The sequence below is a fragment of the Hyla sarda genome, chromosome 12 (assembly GCF_029499605.1).
Source record: "Hyla sarda isolate aHylSar1 chromosome 12, aHylSar1.hap1, whole genome shotgun sequence".
Classification (NCBI taxonomy): Eukaryota; Metazoa; Chordata; class Amphibia; order Anura; family Hylidae; genus Hyla; species Hyla sarda.
The window spans coordinates 48290779-48313111 of NC_079200.1; the positions used below are offsets into that span (position 1 = coordinate 48290779).

At 48.9% G+C, this 22333-nt stretch overlaps 1 pseudogene; it reads left to right on the forward strand.

Annotated features, from left to right (window-relative positions):
- Window position 1: 1 nt before the first annotated feature.
- On the forward strand, window positions 2–18836 carry LOC130296639 (trafficking protein particle complex subunit 5-like; annotated as a pseudogene).
- Window positions 18837–22333: the final 3497 nt, after the last annotated feature.

A 22333-nucleotide genomic window follows, 5' to 3' on the forward strand; every position in this document is an offset into this window, starting at 1 on the left:
GTGGCACATGCCTGGCAGTGGCCCTATAAACCTGCTCTGCCTTATACAATGTGATGTGGGCGTCATGAAAGACATTTAGAGTTGGCCTTAGGTTGGTTGGTACCCTGTGCAGTTTAAGGGACCTTATGATGGATCACAGTGGTCTCCAAACTATGGACCTCTAGATGTTGCAAAATTACAACTCCCAGCAAGGCTTGTTGGGAGTTGTAGTTTTGCAATATCTGGAGGTCCACAGTTTGGAGACAAATGGTGAACTAAATGGGTTCAGTCACCTATTATGTTCCTTGGGATACAAGCTCCAGGTGTCAAGGACATTAGGCACCTCCATCAGTATAGGCAGGAGATGCACCTAGTGTCCTGGTATAGGTCACATATCCCTGGACATGGTCTAAAGTGAACAAAGTCAATAATAATTTATGGGGGAGGGGGTTCTTCAGTATCTGGGGGTAAGTGATGGAACTAGAAGTGGTATATATTGGCACAGTGATCGTATAGTCGGTATACTGTATATAAATCTCTGTATAGTAATACTAAATATAGTGGATAAAACACTCACACTTTCTATGTAAGATTAATAAGCAATGTGTTCCTATTACAACTATTCTTGTAAATCTGCTGCACACTCAGCACCAGATATAATGTACAGCAGTGATACCCAACTGGTGGACCGTGGTCCAGATCCAGACTGCGACTGCCAGACATCCAGACCGCTAGCCAGCTCTCCCCTCATTCATTTGTATCAGTGTCTTTAAGTTCATAGGGGCACAATGGCACATCTTATGGGGGCATAGTGGCACAGTTCATGGCGGCATAGTGGCACAGTTCATGGGGGCATAGTGGCACAGTTAATGGGGGCATAGTGGTGCAGTTCATAGGGGCATAGTGGCACAGTACATGGGGGCATAGTGGCACAGTACATGGGGGCATAGTGGCACAGTTCATGGAGGCATAGTGGCACAATGGCATATATTGTGGGGACATAGTGGCACAGTTCATGGGGGCATAGTGGCGCAGTGTATGGGAGCATAGTGGCACAGTTTTATAGGGTCATAGGGGCACAGTTTATGGGGGAATAGTGGCACAGTACATGGGGGAATAGTGGCACAGTACATTGGGGAATAGTGGCACAGTAAATGAGGGCATAGTGGCACAGTACATGGGGGCATAGTTGCACAGTTCATGGGGGCATAGTTGCACAGTTCATGGGGGCATAGTGGTGCAGTTCATGCGGGCATAGTGGTGCAGTTCATGGGGGCATAGTGGCGCAGTACATGGGGGCATAGTGGCACAGTACATGGGGGCTAGTGGAGCAGTTCATGGGGGCATAGTGGCATTGTTCATGGGGCCATAGTGGCACAGTACATGGGGGCATAATGGCACAGTATAAGGGGGCATAGTGGCACACTAAATGAGGGCATAGTGGCACAGTTCATGGAGGAATAGTGGCACAGTACATGGGGCATAGTGGTACAGTTCATGGGGCCACAATGGCACATCTCATTGGGGCATAGTGGCACAGTTTATGGGGACAAAATGGTACAGTACATGGGGACAGAGTGGTACAGTTCATGGGAGAACAATGGCATATCTCGTGGGGACATAGTGGCACAGTTCATGGGGCAAACACTACATCCCTCACGGAACGTAACAAGGTGGCAGTGAGCTTTTACACCCCACTGGTGTTTCATTTTCATGGACCACTGTTCCAAACATCTGTCAGACACCTGTGGAGTGTAAATACTCACTGCACCCCTTATTAAATTCTTTGAGTGGCGTTGTTTCCTAAATGGGGGTCACATGTGGGGGGGCACTGTTCTAGCACCATGGGGGCTTTGTAAATGCACGTGGCCTTAAATTCCAGCCAATTTCTCTCTCCTAAAGCTCAATGGCTCTCCTTCCCTTCTGAGCTCTGTAGTGCAACCGCAGAGCACTTTACATCCACATATGGGGTATGGGGTTACAAATTTTGGGGGGCTTTTTCCTATTACCCCTTGGAAAATGAAAACTTTGGGGTAACACCAGCATTTCAGTGAAAAAAAATAATATTTTACATTTTCATGTCCAACTTTAATGAAAAATTTTCAAACACCTTTTGGGTGTTAAGGCTCACTATACCCCATGTCATGATCCGTGAGGGGTGTAGTTTTCAAAATGGGGTCACATGTGGATGCTTTTTTTTTGCATTCATGTCAGAACCGCTTAACCAGCAGCCACTCCTGTGCAAATCACTAATTTAGGCCTCAAATGTACATTGTGCGCTCTCACTCCTGAGCCCTGTAGTGCGCTCACAGAGCACTTTACTTCCACATATGGGGTATTTCCAAACTCAGGAGAAATTGCATTTTAAATTTTGGGTGTCTTTTTTCCCTTTTATCTCTTATTAAAACGAAAAGTATCGGGCAACACCAGCATGTTAGTGTAAAAAATTTAATTGCGCGGCAGTGAACGGAATACCCACGGGCGTTCAGGTACGCCCTTGGTCCTTAAGTACCAGGTAGCAAGAGCATACCTTTACGCCCTTATGCCCCAAAAGGTTAAAGGGGTACTCCACTGGAAAAAATTTTTTTATCAACTTATGCCAGAAAGTTAAACTGGTTTGTAAATGACTTCTATTTGAAAATCTTAATTCTTCCAGTACTTATCAGCTACTTATCAGCTGCTGTATGCTCCACAGGAAGTTTTTTCTTTTTTAATTCCCTTTCTGTCTGACCACAGTGCTCTCTGTTGACACCTCTGTCCATTTTAGGAACTGTCCAGAGTAGGAACAAATTTAAATAGCAAACATCTCCTGCTCTGGACAGTACTTGACATGGACAGAGGTGTCAGTAGAGAGCACTGTGGTCAGACAGAAAAGAAATTCAAAAAGAAAAGAACTTCCTGTGGAGCATACAACAGGCGATAAGTACTGAAAGGTTTAAGATTTTTTAAAAGAAATAATTTACAAATCTGTTTAACTTTTTGGCACCAGTTGATTAAAAAAAAATTCTGTGGAGTACCCCTTTAAAAGAAAAATAAAAGCACTTACCAATTGTTGCTGTACTACCCATTTTAACACAAGGTAATACCCACTCAGTCACTTACTGACTGCAGGGGCCCACCTCAGTCACTAGTGGGGTGAGCGTGCATTTACTTGTGTTGAAACTTGATCAGAAAGTGAAGATCAACGGACACTCAGAGATTGTTGAAACTGCAGCGGATCAGTGAAATGAGTACTGCTTTTTTTTTTTGTTACCAAGTCTGCAACCCCAACATGATCCAAACTTGATTGCACCATATACAGAGAAGCAATGACAGAGAGTAGGTAGAATACGGAACAAAACCCAGGATAGGGACCTACCGTATTTATTGGGGTATACCACGCACTGGCCTATAACACGAACCCTCATTTTACCAAGGATATTTGGGTAAAAAAAGTTTTTTACCCAAATATCCTTGGTAAAATGAGCGTGCGTGTGTGTGCAATGTGCAATGGGGCAGTGGCGCCGATAGCCAGGGGGAGAGAAGGGGCAGAGGCACCCATTGCCGGCGCCGCTGCCCCGTTGCCTCCCCCATCCCTGGTTGTATAATTACCTGTTGCCGGGGTCGGGACCGCGCTGCTTCAGGCCTCCGGTGTACGCCCCCTGCGTCGTTGCTATGCACTGCACGGCGCGGCGCAATGACGAGTGACGTCATTGCGTCTCGCAGCGCATAGCAACGACGCAGGGGACGCACACTGGAGGCCTGAAGCAGCGCAGACCCAACCCCGGCAACAGGTAATTATACAACCGGGGATGGGGGAGGCAACGGGGCAGCGGCGCCGGCAATGGGTGCCGCTGCCCCTTCTCTCCCCCTGTCTGTCGGAGCCACTGCCCCATTACCGATAGCCAGGGGGAGAGAACGGGCAGTGGCACCGATAGCCAGGGGGAGAGAAGGGCCGGCAGAAGGGCTCTAGACCCCAGGACAGGCAGGGGCAGAGAAGCCGGCAGCGGTGGCGGTCTCTGCACCTGCAAAGCCGCTGCAGTTCATTGATTTAAAGCGCCCGCTTTAAATCATTGAACTTCAGCGGCTTATCGGCGTATAACACGCAGGTAGACTTTAGGCTAAAAAATTTTGCCTAAAAAGTGCGTGTTATACGCCGATAAATATGGTAATTACATAGGAGTATAATTGGCCAAACAGGCCTATATTGATCTGTGTGAGGCTATGTTCACATGGTGAAATTTCCGTTTGGAATTCTGCTGAAGAATTCCACTGTAAATTCAGCTGAAATTTACTGCCCATTTACTTCTTCTGTCCCATTTTGCAGAATTCCATGGCAGAATCCCATTGAACTCAATGGGGCTTTGAATTTCAGCATAGTAACATAGTTCATAATGTTGAAAAAATACCATCAAGTTCAACCTATAACCCTAATGAGTCCCTACTGAGTTGATCCAGAGGAAGGAAAAAAAAAAAATCATACTAGAGGTAAAAATTCCTTCCCGACTCCAGATATAGCATCAGAATAAATCGCTGGATCAACGTTCTGTCCCTATAAATCTAGAATCCATAACCTGTAATGTTATTATTCTCCACAAATGCATCCAGACCCCTTTTAAACTCTTTTACTGAGTTCACCATGACCACCTCCTCCAGGAGAGAATTCCACAGTCTCACTGCTCTTACAGTAAAGAACCCCGGTCTGTGCTGGTGTAGAAACCTTCTTTCCTCTAGACGTAGAGGATGCCCCCTTGTTATAGATACAGTCCTGGGTATAAATAGATCATGGGAGAGATCTCTGTACTGTCCCCTGATATATTTATACATAGTTATTAGGTCTCCCCTAAGCCTTCTTTTTTCTAAACTAAATAACCCTAATTCTAATAATCTTTAATAATAGAATTGACAACACAGATTTCCGACAAAATTCCACCATAATTCTGACAGAATTCCGCAATTCCGTTCAACAAGCTTTGCTGAACAAAATTAGGGCAAAATTGCGGATATTCCGCCGTGCGAACATAGCCTAATAGGGTGAGCAATCAGCCGGAAAATGTTCACACGATTGTTCATTAGCTGACCGTTTCTTTTTGACAGTTTGAAAAACCATAGTTTGTCAGCTCCACATTCCCCTGTGCAGGGCCGGACTGGGGATGAAAACCAGCCCTGGAAATTACTGCATACCAGCCCCACAGCATTGTGTCATTGTGCCAGCAAAAGGCCACCGAGCACAGGCGTATCACTTTACATGGCTATATATTTATATATCACAGAAGGAATACACCAGTACTTTGTGAAATGTTTCAATAAAATGGTGTCAGCGACCAAGACCCGATCAGAGTCCACCACAAATTCAAAAAGTAAAATGGCACAACACTCCCTTATAATGAAAAATTTCAGCAATGTTTTAAAAAGGTTATATGTGAAAATCCAGTATATTGAGAGCAATATTACCAATAATGCCAGTATACAAGGAGGAAAATTATCACCACACATATTACCATGATACTGTTACTGACCGAATCCTGTATATTGAGAGTAATATTACCAATAATACAAGGATGAATATTATCAGCATACATATTACTGTCATACTGTTACTGACCAAATCCTGTATACTGAGACCAATAATACCAGTATACAAGGAGGAATATTATCCCCATACATATTACCGTCATATTGTTACTGACCAAATCCTGTGAACTGAGATCGAAATGATCAATACCAGAACACAAGGGACAAGTAATGCCGCCACATCATGACCAGTATCACTGCAGAATGACTAATATCCCCACACTGCAACTGAAAAAAATCCACTAGGCAAAGACCAAGGTTAACTCCATACAGTGATCATATACAGATAGACACCAACACTACAAAGGTACCCCCCTTCCCTCTCCCCTTCTTAGCTAAGTAAATGTTCAGCCTTAATATATTAGGTATGTAGGCAGGCTTCTTCCCACTTTTACCTCCATTCCACATTAGGCTGCATTCACACCACAATTGTTACATACGGGACCAGATCCGATAGGGTGATGTGAAAACCAGGCACTCCCGTACTTCAGCCCCCATCTCATTCATTTGAATGAGCCGACCGGAGTCAGATAGTGGCTCCAGTCGACTTATTTTTGCCCCGTATCCGGTTTTGTGACAAGACTTAAAACCGTGGTATACTACAGTTTTAAGTCCGGTCACAAAACTGGGTACGGGGCAAAACTGAGCCAACTGGAGTCACCATCTGACTTCAGTCGGCTCATTCAAATGAGATGGGGTCCGGGTCCGGCTGAGATACGGGAGTGCCTGGTTTTCACATCTCCCAGCCAGATCCGGTATGTAACAATTGTGGTGTGAATGCAGCCTTAGCTAGCTATATCTCTCCCCCCCACCCAGGGCAGAAATGGGGTGATAAATGATGATACCAGCCCCACATTGCCAGCCCGCATGATACCAGCCCGCATTGTGTCATTGTGGCAGCCGCCGGCTGCAGGGAAGGGACAGGGAAGCTTGACATTTGATTTGCCAGGCCTCCATAAGAGAGCTTTGTTGTGGCTGCGCTCTGAGGTTAAAATACAAGGCAGAAATTAGGTATTAACGCTATGTAAAATCCACTTAGGGAAGACAGTAAAAACCCTCTCTTCCTACCGCCAGAATCACAAAACATCGTTCCCGGTGTCCAGCGCTTCTGGGTTAGGCGACGTTACACAGCTGCTCATTCAATTATGGGCCGAAGCAATGTCCAGCCTCAGGCACTGATTGGATGGCTAGCCATATGACGTCACCTAACCCGGAAGTGCCAGATACCAGGAACAGAATTCCAGTAGTAGTGCAGAAGCGAGGAATTTAACCGTATAGGGACTAGGTCTCCAAACTGTGGACTGCTAGCTGTTCCAACAATGGTCTGGGCATGCTGGGAGTTGTAGTTTTGCTGGGAGTTTTAGTTTAGCAACAGCTGGAGGTCCACAGTTTGGAGACCATTGGCATAGGGAGAGATGCGTCCCCCGCCCCGCTGGGACCAGCCCCAGCTGGATTTTCAAATGACCGAGTGTCTCAGTGTTTTTCCTAGTGTCCTGGGATTGTGATGCCTGCACCAGTTTTATGCTGCCCACTGTTTAGGAGGCATAAAACTGATAAAACATTCCCCTTAACTAAAAAATTATTTATTAACTAACAACTTAAATTGCAATTAAAAAGAAACAAAAGTGCCCCTCTCTTACAAGGTAGTAACAGCAGGTATTCTCTCCTTAGAGGCCACCCCCCACCCCACATAACAGCCCCCCACATCACAGGTCCCCCCTCTCCAGCCCCCTACATCACAGGTCCCCCCTCTCCAGCCCCCTACATCACATGTCCCCCCTCTCCAGCCCCCCCACATCACATGTCCCCCCTCTCCAGCCCCCCACATCACATGTCCCCCCTCTCCAGCCCCCCCCACATCACATGTCCCCCCTCTCCAGCCCCCCCCACATCACATGTCCCCCCTTTCCAGCCCCCCACATCACATGCCCCCCTCTCCAGCCCCCCACATCACACGTCCCCCATCTCCAGCCCCTCACATCACATGTCCCCCCTCTCCAGCCCCCCACATCAAATGTCCCCCACCCCACACACACTACGTAACAGGACTCTCACCCCTTTCCCTTACATAGTAATAACTAGAGGTGCACCGAAATGGAAATTTCAGAACCGAAACGAAACCGAAATAAAAAAAAATGTCCGGCCGAAATCGGTACCGAAAATGACTTCTCCCCGTCTTCTGGTAAAATGCAGCGCTCCGCTCATTAGATTAGATTCCCCCACATTAGATTGCCAGCTCCCCCACATTAGGTCGGGAGTTCCCCCACATTAGTAGGCAGCTCCCCCACAACAGTAGGCAGCTCCCCCACAACAGTAGGCAGCTCCCCCACAACAGTAGGCAGCTCCCCCACAACAGTAGGCAGGTTCCCAAATTAGGTCAGCATTTCCCCCACAATAGTAGGCAGGTTCCCAAATTAGGTCAGCATTTCCCCCACAATAGTAGGAAGGCTCCCCACAATAGTAGGCAGCTCCCCCCAACAATAGTAGGCAGTTCCCACACAATATTAGGCAGCTCCCCCCAACAATATTAGGCAGCTCCCCCCACATTTTTAGGCAGCTCCCCCCCACATTAGGTCAGCAGTTCCCCCACAATAGTAGGCAGGTTCCTCACAATAGTAGGCAGCTCCCCCACATTAGGTCAGCATTTCCCCCACAATAGTAGGCAGCTCCCCCCAACAATAGTAGGCAGTTCCCACACAATATTAGGCAGCTCCCCCCAACAATATTAGGCAGCTCCCCCCACATTTGTAGGCAGCTCCCCCCCCCCCCCACATTAGGTCAGCAGTTCCCCCACAATAGTAGGCAGGTTCCCCACAATAGTAGGCAGGTCCCCCACAATATTAGGCAGCTCCCCCCACATTTGTAGGCAGCTCCCCCCCCCCACAATATTAGGCAGCTCCCCCCAACAATATTAGGCAGCTCCCCCCACAATATTAGGCAGCTCCCCCCAACAATATTAGGCAGCTCCCCCCACAATATTAGGCAGCCCCCCCCCCACAATATCAGGCAGCTCCCCCCAACAATATTAGGCAGCTCCCCCCCCCCCCCAACAATATTAGGCAGCTCCCCCCCACAATATTAGGCAGCCCCCCCCCACAATATCAGGCAGCTCCCCCCAACAATATTAGGCAGCTCCCCCCCCCCCAACAATATTAGGCAGCTCCCCCCCACAATATTAGGCAGCTCCCCCCAACAATATTAGGCAGCTCCCCCCAACAATATTAGGCAGCTCCCCCAACAATATTAGGCAGCTCCCCCCCCCACAATATTAGGCAGCTCTCCCCACAATATCAGGCAGCTCCCCCCCCACAATATCAGGCAGCTCCCCCCAACAATATTAGGCAGCTCCCCCCCCCAACATTAGGCAGCTCCCTCCCCCCCACAATATTAGGCAGCTCCCCCCCCCACAATATTAGGCAGCTCCCTCCCCCCCACAATATTAGGCAGCTCCCCCCCCCACAATATTAGGCAGCTCCCCCCCCCACAATATTAGGCAGCTCCCCCCCCACACAATATTAGGCAGCTCCCCCCCCACACACAATATTAGGCAGCTCCCCCCCACACACAATATTAGGCAGCTCCCCCCCCCAATATTAGGTAGCTCCCCCCACATTTGTAGGCAGCTCCCCCCCACATTAGGTCAGCAGTTCCCCCACCCCACAGACATACAGCTTCCAGCCATATACAGTGTACGGCTGGAGGCTGTATGTCTGTACTGCTGCCCCCACAGTGATCCGGTCACCGCTCCTCCGGCCCGGGGTTACATCTACTGCTATGGCCCATGGACCATAGCAGTAGGTGCCGGGACCGAAGGAGCGGTGACCGGAACACTGAAGAAGATGGCACGGTCACTTACCATGCCCCGGCCAGCGTGCGTTCTCCCGCAACGATCCTGCGGTCCTCCTGCGTCTCTATGGTTGTACGCACGGGACGTCAGTGACGTCCCGTGCGTACGACCATAGAGGCGAAGAAGCGAAGGACCGAAGGAGGATCGCGGGAGGATCGCGGGAGGACGCCGGGGAATGGTGAGTGACCGCCGGACATCCTTATGTCCCGAAATCAAAACTAATCCTAAATATTTTTTTTAGATATATAAATGCAAAAAAAACAAGGACAGAGCATGTAGGACCCCTTAATAATGATAATGGGGAGGTTGTCACGGGCGATCAAGAGAAGGCGGAGGTACTGAATGGGTTCTTTAGTTCTGTATACACTATGGAAAAAGGAGCTGACATTGGCCAGGTCAGTGCTGGTAACACATCATGTAATGTACTGAACTGGCTTAATGTAGAGATGATACAAGGTAAGTGTTACGCCGAGCGCTCCGGGTCCCCGCTCCTCCCCGGAGCGCTCGCTTCACTCTCCCCGCGGCAGCGCTCCGGTCACGTCCTCTGACCCGGGGCGCTGCGATTCCGCTGCCAGCCGGGATGCGATTCGCGATGCGGGTAGCGCCCGCTCGCGATGCGCACCCCGGCTCCCCTACCTGACTCGCTCTCCGTCTGTTCTGTCCCGGCGCGCGCGGCCCCGCTCCCTAGGGCGCGCGCGCGCCGGGTCTCTGCGATTTAAAGGGCCACTGCGCCGCTGATTGGCGCAGTGGTTCCAATTAGTGTGTTCACCTGTGCACTTCCCTATATCACCTCACTTCCCCTGCACTCCCTTGCCGGATCTTGTTGCCTTAGTGCCAGTGAAAGCGTTCCTTGTGTGTTCCTTGCCTGTGTTTCCAGACCTTCTGCCGTTGCCCCTGACTACGATCCTTGCTGCCTGCCCCGACCTTCTGCTACGTCCGACCTTGCTTTTGCCTACTCCCTTGTACCGCGCCTATCTTCAGCAGCCAGAGAGGTGAGCCGTTGCTAGTGGATACGACCTGGTCACTACCGCCGCAGCAAGACCATCCCGCTTTGCGGCGGGCTCTGGTGAAAACCAGTAGTGGCTTAGAACCGGTCCACTAGCACGGTCCACGCCAATCCCTCTCTGGCACAGAGGATCCACTACCTGCCAGCCGGCATCGTGACAGTAGATCCGGCCATGGATCCCGCTGAAGTTCCTCTGCCAGTTGTCGCTGACCTCACCACGGTGGTCGCCCAGCAGTCACAACAGATAGCGCAACAAGGCCAACAGCTGTCTCAACTGACCGTTATGCTACAACAGTTACTACCACAGCTTCAGCAGTCATCTCCTCCGCCAGCTCCTGCACCTCCTCCGCAGCGAGTGGCCGCTCCTGGGATACGCTTATCCTTGCCGGATAAATTTGATGGGGACTCTAAGTTTTGCCGTGGCTTTCTTTCCCAATGTTCCCTGCATCTGGAGATGATGTCGGACCTGTTTCCCACTGAAAGGTCTAAGGTGGCTTTCGTAGTCAGCCTTCTGTCCGGAAAAGCCCTGTCATGGGCCACACCGCTCTGGGACCGCAATGACCCCGTCACTGCCTCTGTACACTCCTTCTTCTCGGAAATCCGAAGTGTCTTTGAGGAACCTGCCCGAGCCTCTTCTGCTGAGACTGCCTTGTTGAACCTGGTCCAGGGTAATTCTTCCGTTGGCGAGTATGCCGTACAATTCCGTACTCTTGCTTCAGAATTGTCCTGGAATAATGAGGCCCTCTGCGCGACCTTCAAAAAAGGCCTATCCAGCAACATTAAAGATGTTCTGGCCGCACGAGAAATTCCTGCTAATCTACATGAACTTATTCACCTAGCCACTCGCATTGACATGCGTTTTTCCGAAAGGCGTCAGGAACTCCGCCAAGATATGGACTCTGTTCGCACGAGGCGTTTCTTCTCCTCGGCTCCTCTCTCCTCTGGTCCCCTGCAATCTGTTCCTGTGCCTCCCGCCGTGGAGGCTATGCAGGTCGACCGGTCTCGCCTGACACCTCAAGAGAGGACACGACGCCGTATGGAGAACCTCTGCCTGTACTGTGCTAGTACCGAACACTTCCTGAGAGATTGTCCTATCCGTCCTCCCCGCCTGGAAAGACGTACGCTGACTCCGCACAAAGGTGAAACAGTCCTTGATGTCTACTCTGCTTCTCCACGTCTTACTGTGCCTGTGCGGATGTCTGCCTCTGCCTTCTCCTTCTCTACAGTGGCCTTCTTGGACTCTGGATCTGCAGGAAATTTTATTTTGGCCTCTCTCGTCAACAGGTTCAACATCCCGGTGACCAGTCTCGCCAGACCCCTCTACATCAATTGTGTAAATAATGAAAGATTGGACTGTTCCATACGTTTCCGCACGGAGCCCCTTCTTATGAGCATCGGATCTCATCATGAGAGGATTGAACTTTTGGTCCTCCCCAATTGCACCTCGGAAATTCTCCTTGGACTTCCCTGGCTTCAACTTCATTCCCCTACCCTGGATTGGTCCACTGGGGAGATCAAGAGTTGGGGGTCCTCTTGTTCCAAGAACTGTCTAAAACCGGTTCCCAGTAACCCTTGCCGTAACTCTGTGGTTCCTCCAGTAACCGGTCTCCCTAAGGCCTATATGGACTTCGCGGATGTTTTCTGCAAAAAACAAGCTGAGACTCTACCTCCTCACAGGCCTTATGATTGCCCTATCGACCTCCTCCCGGGCACTACTCCACCCCGGGGCAGAATTTATCCTCTCTCTGCCCCAGAGACTCTTGCCATGTCCGAATACGTCCAGGAGAATCTAAAAAAGGGCTTTATCCGTAAATCCTCCTCTCCTGCCGGAGCCGGATTTTTCTTTGTGTCCAAAAAAGATGGCTCCCTACGTCCTTGCATTGACTACCGCGGTCTTAATAAAATCACGGTTAAGAACCGCTACCCCTTACCCCTCATCTCTGAACTCTTTGATCGCCTCCAAGGTGCCCACATCTTCACTAAATTGGACCTAAGAGGCGCCTATAACCTCATCCGCATCAGAGAGGGGGACGAGTGGAAAACGGCATTTAACACCAGAGATGGACACTTTGAGTATCTGGTCATGCCCTTTGGACTGTGCAACGCCCCTGCCGTCTTCCAAGACTTTGTCAATGAAATTTTTCGTGATCTGTTATACTCCTGTGTTGTTGTATATCTGGACGATATCCTAATTTTTTCTGCCAATCTAGAAGAACACCGCCAGCATGTCCGTATGGTTCTTCAGAGACTTCGTGACAACCAACTCTATGCCAAAATTGAGAAATGTCTGTTTGAATGCCAATCTCTTCCTTTTCTAGGATATTTGGTCTCTGGCCAGGGACTACAGATGGATCCAGACAAACTCTCTGCCGTCTTAGATTGGCCACGCCCCTCCGGACTCCGTGCTATCCAACGCTTTTTGGGGTTCGCCAATTATTACAGGCAATTTATTCCACATTTTTCTACCATTGTGGCTCCTATCGTGGCTTTAACCAAAAAAAATGCTGATCCCAAGTCCTGGCCTCCTCAAGCAGAAGACGCCTTTAAACGACTCAAGTCTGCCTTTTCTTCGGCTCCCGTCCTCTCCAGACCTGACCCTTCCAAACCCTTCCTATTGGAGGTTGATGCCTCCTCAGTGGGAGCTGGAGCTGTTCTTCTACAAAAAAATTCTTCCGGGCATGCTGTCACTTGTGGTTTTTTCTCTAGGACCTTCTCTCCAGCGGAGAGGAACTACTCCATCGGGGATCGAGAGCTTCTAGCCATTAAATTAGCACTTGAGGAATGGAGGCATCTGCTGGAGGGATCAAGTTCTCCTGTTATTATCTACACCGACCACAAGAACCTCTCCTACCTCCAGTCTGCCCAACGGCTGAATCCTCGCCAGGCCCGGTGGTCTCTGTTCTTTGCCCGATTTAATTTTGAGATTCACTTTCGTCCTGCCGATAAGAACATTAGGGCCGATGCTCTCTCTCGTTCCTCGGATGCCTCAGAAGTTGAACTCTCTCCGCAACACATCATTCCACCTGACTGCCTGATCTCCACTTCTCCTGCCTCCATCAGGCAGACTCCTCCAGGAAAGACCTTTGTTTCTCCTCGCCAACGCCTCGGAATCCTCAAATGGGGTCACTCCTCCCATCTCGCAGGTCATGCGGGTATCAAGAAATCTGTGCAACTCATCTCCCGCTTCTATTGGTGGCCGACTCTGGAGACGGATGTTGTGGACTTTGTGCGAGCCTGCACTATCTGTGCCCGGGATAAGACTCCTCGCCAGAAGCCCGCTGGTTTTCTTCATCCTCTGCCTGTCCCCGAACAGCCTTGGTCTCTGATTGGTATGGATTTTATTACTGATTTACCCCCTTCCCGTGGCAACACTGTTATTTGGGTGGTCGTTGATCGATTCTCCAAAATGGCACATTTCATCCCTCTTCCTGGTCTTCCTTCTGCGCCTCAGTTGGCTAAACAATTTTTTGTACACATTTTTCGTCTTCACGGGTTGCCTTCGCAGATTGTCTCGGATAGAGGCGTCCAATTCGTGTCTAAATTCTGGAGGGCTCTCTGTAAACAACTCAAGATTAAATTAAATTTTTCTTCTGCATATCATCCCCAGTCCAATGGACAAGTAGAAAGGATTAACCAGATCTTGGGTGATTATTTGCGACATTTTGTTTCCTCCCGCCAGGATGACTGGGCAGATCTCCTCCCATGGGCCGAATTCTCGTATAACTTCAGGATCTCTGAGTCTTCCTCCAAATCCCCATTTTTCGTGGTGTACGGCCGTCACCCTCTTCCCCCCCTCCCTACTCCCTTGCCCTCTGGTCTGCCCGCTGTGGATGAAATTTCTCGTGACCTTTCCATCATATGGAGAGAGACCCAAAATTCTCTCTTACAGGCTTCATCACGCATGAAGAAGTTCGCGGATAAGAAAAGAAGAGCTCCCCCCGTTTTTTCCCCTGGAGACAAGGTATGGCTCTCCGCTAAATATGTCCGCTTCCGTGTCCCTAGCTACAAGTTGGGACCACGCTATCTTGGTCCTTTCAAAATTTTGTGTCAAATTAATCCTGTCTCTTATAAACTTCTTCTTCCTCCCTCTCTTCGTATCCCTAATGCCTTTCACGTCTCTCTTCTCAAACCACTCATCCTCAACCGTTTTTCTCCCAAATCTGTTCCTCCCACTCCTGTTTCCGGCTCCTCGGACATCTTCTCGGTCAAAGAAATTTTAGCTGCCAAAAAGGTCAGAGGGAAAATTTTTTTTTTAGTGGACTGGGAGGGTTGTGGTCCTGAAGAGAGATCCTGGGAACCTGAGGACAACATCCTAGACAAAAGTCTGCTCCTCAGGTTCTCAGGCTCTAAGAAGAGGGGGAGACCCAAGGGGGGGGGTACTGTTACGCCGAGCGCTCCGGGTCCCCGCTCCTCCCCGGAGCGCTCGCTTCACTCTCCCCGCGGCAGCGCTCCGGTCACGTCCTCTGACCCGGGGCGCTGCGATTCCGCTGCCAGCCGGGATGCGATTCGCGATGCGGGTAGCGCCCGCTCGCGATGCGCACCCCGGCTCCCCTACCTGACTCGCTCTCCGTCTGTTCTGTCCCGGCGCGCGCGGCCCCGCTCCCTAGGGCGCGCGCGCGCCGGGTCTCTGCGATTTAAAGGGCCACTGCGCCGCTGATTGGCGCAGTGGTTCCAATTAGTGTGTTCACCTGTGCACTTCCCTATATCACCTCACTTCCCCTGCACTCCCTTGCCGGATCTTGTTGCCTTAGTGCCAGTGAAAGCGTTCCTTGTGTGTTCCTTGCCTGTGTTTCCAGACCTTCTGCCGTTGCCCCTGACTACGATCCTTGCTGCCTGCCCCGACCTTCTGCTACGTCCGACCTTGCTTTTGCCTACTCCCTTGTACCGCGCCTATCTTCAGCAGCCAGAGAGGTGAGCCGTTGCTAGTGGATACGACCTGGTCCCTACCGCCGCAGCAAGACCATCCCGCTTTGCGGCGGGCTCTGGTGAAAACCAGTAGTGGCTTAGAACCGGTCCACTAGCACGGTCCACGCCAATCCCTCTCTGGCACAGAGGATCCACTACCTGCCAGCCGGCATCGTGACAGTAAGTTAAGTGATATAAATGTACGCAAATCTCCAGGGCCAGATGGATTGCACCCAAGAGTTCTTAGAGAGGTAAGTTCAGTAATATCTGTACCCCTGTTCATGATATTTAGAGATTCTCTGGTGTCTGGTATTGTGCCAAGGGACTGGCGCAAGGCGAATGTGGTGCCAATCTTCAAAAAGGGCTCTAGGTCTTCCCCAGGAAACTATAGACCGGTAAGTTTAATGTGCATTGTGGATAAATTGTTTGAAGGACTTATAAGGGATTACATACAGGAATACATAGGGGATAATAGTATTATAAGTGATAGCCAGCATGGGTTTACTAAGGATAGAAGTTGTCAAACCAATCGAATTTGCTTTTATGAAGATGTGAGTAGAAGCCTTGACAGAGGAATGGCTGTGGATATAGTGTTTCTGGATTTTGCTAAAGCATTTGATACTGTCCCTCACAGACGTCTGACAGGTAAGTTAAGGTCTTTGGGTTTGGAAACTTTAGTTTGTAACTGGATTGAACACTGGCTCATGGATCGTACCCAGAGAGTGGTGGTCAATGATTCGTACTCTGATTGGTCCCCGGTAATTAGTGGTGTACCCCAAGGTTCAGTACTGGGCCCGCTGTTTAATTTATTTATCAATGATATAGAGGATGGTATTAACAGCTCTGTTTCTATCTTTGCAGATGACACCAAGCTTTGTAGCACGGTACAGTCTATATAGGATGTGCATAAGTTACAGGATGACTTGGATAGACTAAGTGTCTGGGCATCCACTTGGCAAATGAGGTTCAATGTGGATAAATGTAAAGTTATGCATCTGGGTACTAATAACCTGCATGCGTCGTATGTCTTAGGGGGGATTAAACTGGCAGAGTCACTGGTAGAGAAGGATCTGGGTGTACTTGTAGATCACAGACTACAGAATAGCATGCAATGTCAGGCTGCTACTTCCAAAGCCGGCAGGATATTGTCATGTATCAAAAGAGGCATGGACTCGAGGGACAGGGACATAATACTCCCCCTTTATAAAGCATTGGTACGGCCTCACCTGGAATATGCTGTTCAGTTTTGGGCACCTGTCCATAAAAGGGACACTGCGGAGTTGGAAAGGGTGCAGAGACGTGCGACTAAACTAATATGGGGCATGGAACATCTTAGCTATGAGGAGCGATTAAAGGAGTTACAATTGTTTAGTCTTGAGAAGAGACGTTTGAGGGGGGATATGATAAACGTATATAAGTATATTAATGGCCCATACAAAAAATATGGAGAAAAACTGTTCCAGGTTAAACCCCCCAAAAGGACAAGGGGGCACTCCCTCCGTCTGGAGAAGAAAAAGTTTAGTCTCAAGGGGCAACACGCCTTCTTTACCATGAGAACTGTGAATTTATGGAACGGTCTACCTCAGGAACTGGTCACAGAAGGAACAATTAACAGCTTTAAAACAGGATTAGATACATTCCTGGAACAAAATAACATTAATGCTTATGAAGAAATATAAAATCCCATCCCTTCCCCAATATCGCGCCACACCCCTACCCCTTAATTCCCTGGTTGAACTTGATGGACATATGTCTTTTTTCGGCCGTACTAACTATGTAACTATGTAACTATGATGTCCGGGATAGGATTAGGAATACTTCTTTTTATGTGCCCGGGTCGGCTCCTGTGTGTGGCTGCAGGCGGGGGCCGGCCAGAGCATATAAAAACTAATACTGTGTACTAAAAACCAGGGGGCCTCCAGCTGTTGTGAAACTACAACTCCCAGCATGCCCGTACAGACTTTGCCGGTCCGGGCATGCTGGGAGTTGTAGTTTCACAACAGCTGGAGGCCCCCTGGTTTTTAGTACACAGTATTCGTTTTTATATGCTTTGGTCGGCCCCCGCCTGCAGCCACACACAGGAGCCGGCCTGGGCACATAAAAAGAAGTATTCCTAATCCTATCCCGGAGAGCGCAACCCCCCCCCCCCCCCAGATGTTGCGGCCGGCCCCCCCTGCACCCACCACGAATGCCTCTGCCACTGGCAGTGTTTGTATCTTGTGCTGTGGGCGGGCAGGGGAGGTGGGTCATTATCGGCAAATTTTTTGTTGTTTCGGCATTTTGACGAAATAGCTATTTTCGGCCGATATGTATCGGCCGCCGATATAGCGGTGCATCCCTAGTAATAACATTAGGTCCCCTTTCTTCTCACCCAGCATAGTAGATCTTCCCCCGAGCAGCTGCAGTCACTGTGGGGACAGGAGGAGGAGCCAGGAGCAGTGAGGAGGCAGAGAGTAGAGGCTGAGGTGAGTGTCCTGTCTGTACAATTCTCAGTACAGACTCTGTAGCCCCCAGTCCTCCAGACCTCCACTCACTGTATCAGCCTGTCAGGAGTCTCAGGACCTGTGTGCAATGCTGCAGCCAGTCAAGCCACAATCTATTGCAGGGTTTCCCATTACTGTTCCTCCAGTTGTTGCAAAACTACAACATCCAGCAGCCTTTGGCTGTCCGGGCATGCTGGGAGTTGTAGATTTGCAACAGCTGGAGGCACACTGGATGGGAAACACTGCCCTAGTCTATTGTAAGTTCTGTTAGAACGAAGCATGTTGGATGGTCACCTTTAAAACATTGTATCTCTCCCTCAGGTCATGGATTTGTGCTTCAGCAGAGGGAAGCCTACTATTCTAGAACGTTCTCTGGCCCAGCCCAAGACAGAAGTGAGCCTTAGTGCGTTCGCGTTCCAGTACTGACAAAAACACGTCTATTCCGTCTCCGAGCGCCAGCTAAACTCTCTGAGTTGGGCCTACAAGTGGGATGTCGCATCCTGGACAAGCTGGTGATGAGAGAGAAGAACGGTAAACGGGAGACCAAGTTTATCAGCGCCCTGCTCTTTATCAAGGTGTTAGCCTAGAAGGCTCTGTTCGGTAAGGAAGCCGACAAGCAGGAGCAGACGTACGACGACGAGAAAACCTACTACAACATCGAGAAGGACCCGCTGATCAACTCCTACATCTCCGTCCCCAAGGAGAACACCACATTGAACTGTGATTCCTTCACAGCCAGCACTGTGGAGACCCTGCTGACCTGCAGCGGCTTTCCGGCAAAAGTGATGGCTCATCGGCACAAAGGAACCACCCTGATGATCAAATTCGACGAGTCCATCATAGAGCGGGACAAAGCGCTGGACAGGCGCTAACTGCACGTCTCCTCTGTTCATCTGCATTATAAGTTATTGACATCAGCGTGACATCGTTTATGTTCATTGCTTGTATAGTTTTCTGTGTCTTTAGGTGAAATTAAAGAACTTTACTTTTTGAGTTTTTTTTTCCTTTTTTTATTTTTTTTTAAGTATAACAAAATATGACAAAAGTAATGTTCAAAAACAAATAAAAATAAAGTAAACCAAGCTGCTTATTTTTAATTTATTTTTTTAATCTATAATAAATACATATATAAATGTATGCAGTATGTGTATATATACACTGTATATATATGTACAGTATATGTGCATAGGCGTGTGCACAGGGTTTGCCTAGTGTCCCTGGGCACAGCCAAATCGAGCCTCAAACTTGAGGCTCTGTCACCTCTGTGTCCCATCCCCCAGAAGGCCCCCTGCGGGCTGCTCAGTGGCGGACCCGGGGGTGATCTGCCATTGAGCAGTCCGCAGGGGGCCCCGTCACATTCGGGACATCCCTGTGTCCCAAAAGATCTTTCCGGGACACAAGGATGCACCGGTTACCTTTCTGCCACCCTGCGTTAACTTTTAAAACGCAGGGGCCACGGGAGGTAGGACACGCTGGAACGTCACTGACGTCCCTTACGTGCACCCATAGGAGTGGAGGAGCGGAGCATCGAGGAGAAGGACGCCCGCGCATGGCAAGTTACCTGAAAGTCATCTTCAGTGCTCCAACCACTGCTCCTCCGGTCCCAGGGCCTACTGCTATGGTCTATAGGCCATAGCAGTAGATCGTGACCCCTGAGGAGGAGGAGCGGTGGTCGGAGCACTGAAGTGGGGCAGTACACAGGTATACAGCCTCCAGCCATACACTGTATATGGCTGAAGGCTGTATGTCTGTGGGGAAGCTATACTGCACCTAATGTGGGGGGACTATTCTGCACCTAATGTGGAGAACTATACTGCACCTAATGTGGGTGAACTATACTGCACCTAGTGTGGGGGAACTATACTGCACCTAGTGTGGGGGAACTATACTGCCAACCTAATGTGGGGGAACTACAACCTAATGTGGGGGGAACTATACTGCCAGCCTAATGTGGGGGACTACAACCTAATGTGGAGGAACTATACTGACAACCTAATGTGGGGGGAACCATACTGCCAACCTAATGTTGGGGGAACTATACTGCCAACCTAATGTTGGGGGAACTATACTGCCAACCTAATGTGGGGGAACTACAACCTAATGTGGGGGAACTATACTGCCTACCTAATGTGGGGGGAACTACAACTTAATGTGGGGGAACTATACTGCCTACCTAATGTGGAGGAACTACAACCTAATGTGGGGGAAATATACTGCCTACCTAATGTGGGGGAGCTATACTGCCAACCTAATGTGGGGGAACTATGCTGCCAACCTAATGTGGGGGGGGGGCCTATACTGCCAACCTAATGTGGGGGAACTATGCTGCCAACCTAATGTGGGGGAACTATGCAAAAATATAAAACTATTCTGATACCTATAACTCTTTTTTTTTTGTGTATATGTGGATGTATGAGGGTCATTTTTTGCGCTGTGATTAGTAGTTTTTATCAGAGTTATATGGAGTCACAGCAACACAAGGGTGAGGGCGGCATGGCCAGTAGGTTACTGCGCAATACCAGCGGCATTACTCTCGGTATCCCACTCTACCAGAACGGCTTACGGCAGCCAATATCTGCTAGAGGTGATTTTTTTTTCATTATTAAATCCTCAATTTGTAATAAATTGTGTAATTTATTGGTTATATAATTATTATTATTATGATAGTGTGATAGCCTGGGTGAGTAGGGCATGGGATGTAGCTGTGCGGTGACTAAAGGGTGCTTGTTAACCCTTGCTATTCGTGAGCCAGGGTGAGGGCTCCTCAGTAATGCTTGTCCTAACTCCACCCTTCCAAAGAGCGATAGGGAGGTATAGAATAATTGAATGTCCACAACCGGAGAGTTTGCTGAAACAGTTGTAACTTTTACTGAAGATTTTATGCAAGCTTCATAACCGGAACAATTGCTATACATGCAAGCTTTCTTTGGAGATTGACAAAGGTAGGGACTTTAGCAATTTAGAGTCTTTAGGATAATATGCGCTGTTCCACTGGATTTAGGATTTAGTTGCGGTCCAGTAGTCACGCTAGCTTTAGCGGGAATTAGTTTATAACTCACGGTTTAGTTCCGCTGAGGCCGGTAGGTTTTCGATAATTGGCTACAGCTCCCTTATGTGGGCAGGGGCTGGACTAGAGCTAATTGGTCCAATACTTGTGTCAATCACCATTACAAAGGATTATGGGTAACATGTGACCCAAGGACCTCCAAAGGTCCTCCAACATATCATAGAGGATTTAACATGGTCACATGACCGAAGGTCCTGCGACGCTAAACAAGGTAAGTACTATACATTATATTATATATACATTATTACTAAATATATACATACATGAACATTGTAGAATTAGAGTAGAGGAGAGGCGTCTAGGGGCTGTCCCACCTGGGGGACCCTACCTGAGCGTGTTTACTCTGACTTTGGGGACCTCTACACTAGGTACGGTATGCAATACGGTACCGGAACACCACAATAGTGTACGCTAGCACTACCATCTTTCTATGGATTCTCTAATTAGTTAGTCACCCTAATGTTTTAGTTTAGTAGCTTTAATGATAACAGCTATTGTTATTGTATATTGTATTTATTTTATATATATATATATTTTTTTCAGATGTAATTTTTCTTTCCTTATCTACACTAAGGGGGGAATTTATCATTGTATATAGAGCTTTTTTTGGTGTATTTTTAACGCAAAAATTTGCGCAGGAGTTTTTTTGCACATTTTTTTTTTTACTAAAAATCTGAGTTTTTCATGGCCATGTCTACGGTTAAGTTTACCATAGAGCACTTTCTACTGTAGAATCAAATTAATTGTTTTTTTTTTAATGCAAAAAAACATGCGCAAAAGCACTTTTCCTGCGCAATACACCACCTCGGAGGACACGTACCGAAGTGTCTATTTTGGGACAGTAAGGACAGACCCTGCCCATGATGGGAGTTGTAGTCTAGGGGCTGAGGTGCAGACTGCAGGAGGTCATTCTGCAGAGACCGGCTGCGATCCGCATGTAAGTTAACAAGCCGGGCGGTATATGCGTCTACATCGCTCTGCCCGCGGCTTCTATATACACTGACATAATTCATAATCCCCGCCGGGAGACGGGAGCTCTGATTGGTCAATAGCTATTCTCCAATCAGAGCTCCCGTGTTCCAGTGGCGGGGATTATGAATTATGACATTGTATATAGAAGCCGCAATGTAGACACAAGGACCGCCGTTTTGTATAGTTAATAAATGCGGATCGCAGCGGATCTCCAGAGAATGATCTGCTGCGATCCGCATTTAAGTTAGCAAGCCGGGAGGTACATACGACTACATCGCGCTGCCCGTGGCTTCTATATACACTGACATAATTCATAATCCCCGTGGCCGGAACACGGGAGCTCTGATTGTTGGATAGCTATTGACCAATCAGAGCTCCCCTCTCCCGGCAGGGATTATGAATTATGTCAGTGTATATAGAAGCCGCGGGCAGCACTATGTAGACGCATGTACCCCCGGTACCCAGCGTCAAAAATTGCGCTCCTGGGCCTAGGTGATAACAGGTTGGCGTTATTTAGGCTG